Source organism: Rhinopithecus bieti, unplaced genomic scaffold (genome assembly GCF_001698545.2).
Source record: "Rhinopithecus bieti isolate Rb0 unplaced genomic scaffold, ASM169854v2 scaffold_83366, whole genome shotgun sequence".
Taxonomy (NCBI): Eukaryota; Metazoa; Chordata; class Mammalia; order Primates; family Cercopithecidae; genus Rhinopithecus; species Rhinopithecus bieti.
The window spans coordinates 774,088-780,303 of record NW_016832657.1 but is presented as its reverse complement, the minus strand read 5'-3'; positions in this window follow the sequence as shown (position 1 = coordinate 780,303).

The window sequence follows — 6,216 nt, the reverse complement described above, 5'->3', positions numbered from 1 at the left end:
AAAAAAAAAAAAAAAAAAAAAAAAAAAAAAAAGTATGATGTACTGTATAATTTTCTTTATGCAAAATTCTAGAAAGTACAAACTATAGAGACAGAAAGCAGGTGAGTGGTTGCTTGGGACAGGGGCAAAGGGAGTGACGGACGACAAAAGGGCATGAGAGCACTTTGGAGAAATTACGGAAATGTTTGGGGAAAACTCTTAAAACCAGGTAAAACTAATCTATAGCATTGGAAATTAGAATGGTGGCTCCATCTGGGAGGGCAGGGACCCAGAGGAAGTACGGGGTCTTTTGGGTGCTGGTAATGTTCTGTGTCTTGAGCTGGATGCTGGTTACACAGGTGTGTTCTGTTTGTGAAAATTCATTGAGCTGAAAATTTATTTGTGAACTTTCCTATATGTATGTTATATCTCAATAAAAAGGTTTTTTTATAAAACTGTTCACCAGGCCTTAGATGAGTGCTATAGTTACAAACCATCTAGGGATGATCTGGACTCCAGAATCTGCCTGTCTGGATTCTGCATTGCATATTTTTCACAGCATGTGTCAGGAAGATACTCTTGATCTCCCTATTTAACAGATTAAAAACATGAGGCACAGAGAGATTAAAGAACTTGCCCAGGGTCACACAGCTAGTAAGCTGCGGATTGCAAGCCCAGGACCCCTGACGCTATGACTCACCTCTGCAGTCTCTCCTAATCCAGGCTTTACCTGATGCACTCAGCATAGTGCCCAGTAGATGGGAAAGCACTGACTACATGTTCTTTGCTGTCGTTGTTATTAAGGTGTCTCCATTGAAAAGGCTTCTGTCAAAGGAAACAAAAAGAAATCAGGCCCCACCAGGGCAGACTTAAAAATCATCATCTGCCCTTAAGTGGAGCATCCAGCAACGTTACCCCAACTCCCTTTGAGTATTAGGCTTTCCCAGCAAGATGCCCAGACCCTGGTACAGAGTGTGAAGCTGCTTCTCTCTCCCCTACAAGTTCATCCAGAGCAGGGATCTTGACTTCATCCATCCCTGAAGCACAAGGCCTGGCCCAGATCTGGGTCTCCATGCTATGTGAACAAGTGAAAGGGGGAACTGGAACAGACAGGTTCTCAGGTCTCTTTCTGGCCCCTGAGGGTCTGGAGTCCTTGAAGCCCTGATCTTCCTCTGCACGGCCTTTCATCTTGGAGCCCATTGCAGCCCATCCCTTCCGCGGTGCTGTGCTGGTGCTGGAGATGGCGAGTGCTCTGGACAGCAGATGCTGAGGTATAGTTAGGAGCAGAAGAGGGTTTGGTAGGGAGAGGTAATTACTGTGAAAGATAAGAGGGGGAAGTAGCTGGATTGGCCAGGGGAAGACTTCACACTGCTGTGCAGATCTAACAAAGTCTCAGCCAAACCAACAGGAAGCCTTGGAGTCCTGGTCTGGGCCAGCAGGCCCCAGGACTCTTGCTGTGCTCAGTAGTTGGTCTGGGGGTTGCCCAGGAGTAGTGTGGCCTCAACTCAAAAGCTGGGGTGAAGCCTGAAGATGCTAGCCACTGGAGGCAGGCCACTAACTGCATTCTTGTAGTTGGGAGATTTGAACATCTCCGCAGTGGTCACATCACTGAAGGGAAGAAAAACACCCAGCAGGTTTCCCACCAGCACCGCCAGTCTTTGCCTGGCCACCAATAGACAGCTGGAGAGCCAGGTAAGGGAGCTATGGAGAATCAAATGCAGAGTAAGGAGGTCCTTCAGTGAGGAGACCATAAAGATTGGGAGGAATCAGGGCGGGCTTTTTGGAGATAAGTCCTGAAAGCCCAGATGCTTCTGATCAGCAGGAAGGATGGAGGAGGTGATTCAGGACAAGGCAGAATGGACACTTTAGGCTTAAAGCCTGCATTTGAAACAGCTTAATGTTCTGTTTCCCTCAGAATTTTCGGATGGAAGTACACACCATTAGTTATGACTAATGATTGAAGAAGCAACAGTCAGGGTTACACTGTAAAAGGATCTTGCAACTATTAAGCACCTACTGAATTCCCATCTGTGATGAATTTAAAGGAGACAGGAGAAAGGAGAAGGAAAGGGCGGTGTGCTGTCTGCAGAGGCTTTCATGTTTATCCTGTTTAAACCTCAGACTAACCCTACGGGAGGGAGAGTTACAATTATCATCCTCTTTTTATAGATGGAAAAATCAAGGCCCAGAAAGGTGAGGTGCCCACCACAGCTGCTAAGTGGCCAAACTGGGATTTGAACCCAAGTCAATCTGACCATAAGTTCTTGTGATTTCTCCCAGTCCACCACCACCCCTACTGCCACCATCATTTCTGAGCACTTAGTGCCAAATCACTGTGCTACGTGCTCTACCCACGTTATCTGGTTGAAGCATCAGCACCAGGCCGGAGAGGTGGGGACCAGCTGTTCCTTGTCCCAAGCCCGTCCAGATGGGTGGCTGCACTCCACAAGGTCTTGGGTCTGAGTCAGCCCTGACCCATGTCCCCAGGCCCCAGTTGCAGAGCCGCCTCTGGTCCCCACTGACGGAGCCACCAACGCTGCTGGCTCTGTGGCCTCTGCTGCTGTGTGCCCCAGACACTGATGAGCATCTTAGTGTGCCAAGCTGCGCCCAAGGAGAGAGGGGGCGGGTGAAAGGTGAAAAAAGGGGAAGAGCAGAGAGCAGCAGGGCCTGGGAGCGAGGGCCCCAGGACCTAGCAGAGGCCAGATATGGGCAGAAATCACTGCTCTGCCTCCTGCAGCAGTAGGCAGGAGGGCAGGTGAAAGGACCTGTGGACTTTGGTGCTTGGTAAGCGTGGGTTCAAACTCCAACTCCGCCAACCTCCCTCCCTATCAGCTTTCTCACTGGAAGAAAGGGCAGTAGCTTCTTATAAGGATACAATGATGACGTATCTAGCACCAAGTAGGTATCTGTTATATGGTGACTTCCTCCTCACCTGCCTTAAGAGATGAGGATCAAAGACCCCACCCTGTCCCTACAGCCCTTTTGTACTAGTGTGGGGCAGGTGTGACCCTTTTAACAAATAATTCTGCTAAGGGGCTGAAGGAAGCAGGCCTCCCTCTGGAGCTGCTGAAGAAGGGAAGGTACCCAGGGAGGGGCATCCTGGTTCAGGTGCATTCCCAGGGCCCAGAGAGCGCTTACCACTTACGTGCACCTTGAAGGAGGTGTCAGGATTCAGTCAGGGAAGAAGCAGAATTATCGTTTGTGCTATGTTTGGTTGAATAGAAGTTTAAATACTTTACTGAAGTCAAATCTATCACCATTTTTCTTTTGAGCTTATGCTTTTAATATTTTTTTCTTGAGACAGAGTCTCGTTTTGTTGCCCAGGCAGGAGTGCAGTGGTTCAATTATAGCTCACTGCAACTTCAAACTCCCAGCCTCCAGGGATCCTCCCACCTCAGCCTCCTGAGTAGCCAGGACTACACGCACGCAGCAGCACACCCAGCTAATTTTGCATATATATATATATACATACACATATATATGTATATATATAGAGAGAGATGGGGTCTTGTTGTGTCACCCAGGCTGCTCTGGAACTCCTGGGCTCAATCAATCCTCCTGCTTCAGCCTCCCAAAGTGCTGGGATTACAGGCATGAACCACCACACCCAGCCACTTTCAGTATTTTATTTAAGAAATTACTTTCTACATAGTATGGACTGAATGTTTGTGTCACCTCAGAATGTCTATGCTGAAATCCTAGCCTCCAATGTAATGGTGTTAGGCGGTGGGGCCCCTGGGAGGTAATTAGAAGGGTAGAGGTCGCATGATGGGATCAGCACCTCTATAAGGAGAGACGCAGGAGAGTTGCTTCCTGTCTTTCTTGCTCTCTGCCACGTGAGGATACAAGACAATGGCCCTTTGTGAACCAGCAGGTGGGCTCTCCCCAAGAACCAGCCATGCTGGCACCCTGATCCTGGACTTCTAGCCTCCAGAACTTGGAGAAAGCATTGTTTGTTGTTGAAACCACCCAGTCTATGGCATTTTGTTAGAGCAGCCCAGACTAACACACTGCCCCAATCATAATGATATCCCCCTATGTTTCCTTGTAATTGCTTTCAAAGTTTTGCTTTTCACAGCTAGATCGTCAATCAACCTGGATTTCATTTTTGGTATGATGTGAACTAGGACTCTAGTTGTATTTACTTCCCATATGCAAAATCAATTGTGCCAACACCTTTTGTAGAATATTCCATCCTTTCCCCAACAATCTACAAGGCAACTTCTGTCTCCTTCCAAGTTTCCACGTGTCATGGGTCTTTTGCTGGGTTCCTGTTCTCTTCCAGTGGTTGATTTGGAAATCCCCTTGACAACATATCACTATCCTAATTCCTATGACATTATAGTATGCACACAAATCTTAAACCTTCCATTACCCACCGACCCCTATGTCGTTCTTATTCTTTAAAAATATATTCACTTGGGTTCTGCTAGAAGCAGAGTCTGAGTCAAGGATTTGGGTGTAAGCATTTTTTTAGAAGGTGATTCCAGGAAGCACAGGTAAGAGGGTGGGAAGTGAAATAGGTAGGGGAAGAAAGCTAACGGATGGTGTATTCATGAGCAGGTTGCCACAAAGGGTAACTGGGTTTCAGTCTCACTGGGCCCTTGAAAGTTATTCCAGCTGAAGGGTGGGAAGCTGCAGTATTTATCCACCAACTGCCATTCCTCATGGCTGTTTTAAAATGCACCGAATATTTATTTTAATCAGATATGGTAAGACACACAGATATGGACATGACTGTCCTGAAGGAAAGAGTTTTTTGTACTCAAAGGTTCCTATAAGCAAGAGCCATGGCATGCTGTGCAGGGATACATGGGGAGGCACCAGGGTCGGTCAAGAAGTCAAAGGAGCAAGGGGAAAATGTGGGCAAGAGCTTTATTTGTGGCATCCAAGGGAAAGGCAAGACAAGGAAGGGTAAGCAGGCACAGGACTAGCTATTAATAGTTTTAATAATTTCACTCGGCTCTGGGGCCTAGGGCTGTCCCTAGTTGTCCGGCTCATGGCCCTGGGATGATGAAGGCAGATGGACAGTGGCCCAGTGTAAGAGCCCGATGAAAGAGGTGGTTGGGGGTATGGCTTTGGATTGACTGGTTTGCATATGGAAGGTGCGCTTGCAGGTTGAGTCCTTTACTATCTCTAGGAACTAGCCAGCCCTGGGAGGAGCAGTCTCTCCAGGATCAGCAAGGCCCCAGCTGTCAAAACATCAGGCAATACAGGAAATGAGAAGGCATGATGAATACACTGAGGTGCTCTTGAAGGCATCAGCTCCTTGGCATGTATGTGGCTGGCAATGCCAAGGGCTATGGGGAGGGCGCCAACGGTGTCTGCTACACTGTTCTTGGCCCCTCAATGACTACATGAATTTTAGGATCAGACTGTCAAATTCCACAACAAATTATATTGGGATTTGTGTGGGAACTGCTTGAATTTATAGATTAGTTTGGTGAGAAGTAATATGTTTATAACATTGAGTCCTACCATTCATAATATATATAGTATATATTTCAATTTTGTCAGTTCTTCCTTTAAGTCCCTGGTAATTTTTATATTTGTCTTAGTCCCTTTGTAGTGCTATAACAGAACACCTGAGACCAGGTAACTTACAAACAACCGAAGTTTATTCTCTCCGTTCTGGAGGTTGGGAAGAACGAGATCAGTGCTCCAGCAGGTTCAGTGTCTAGTGAGGGCCTGGTCTCTGCTTCCAAGATGGTACCTTGAATGCTGGTTCCTCTGGAGCAGACAAATGCTATGGTCTCATGTAGCAGAAGATACAGATTTGCCACCATCTCTAAACCCTTTCATAAGGCACTAATCTCATGCATGAGGGCTTGCCCTTATGACTTAATCACTTTTTAAAGGCCCTACTTCTTCATACTGTCATCTTGGCAATTAAGTTTTAACACATGAATTTTGGGAGACACATTCAGGCTATAGCAATACTCTTCATGAAAGGTCTTATGTACATCTTGCTAGATATATTCTTAGGGTTTTGTTGCTATTATGAAGAGAATCTCTTTTTCTATTACATTTTCTTAATTTGTTATTACTGATGTATAGGAATGCTAATCATTTTTTTTAAGTTGATCTTGAATTCAGTAACCTTGCTAACTCTCTTACTAGTCTTAATAATTTATCTGTATATTCTTCTGGATTTTCTTCATAGACAATTATATGGTCTGAAAATACGGGAATTTTCTTTCCAATTTAAAATTTTATTTCCTTCATTTCTTTTCTTTT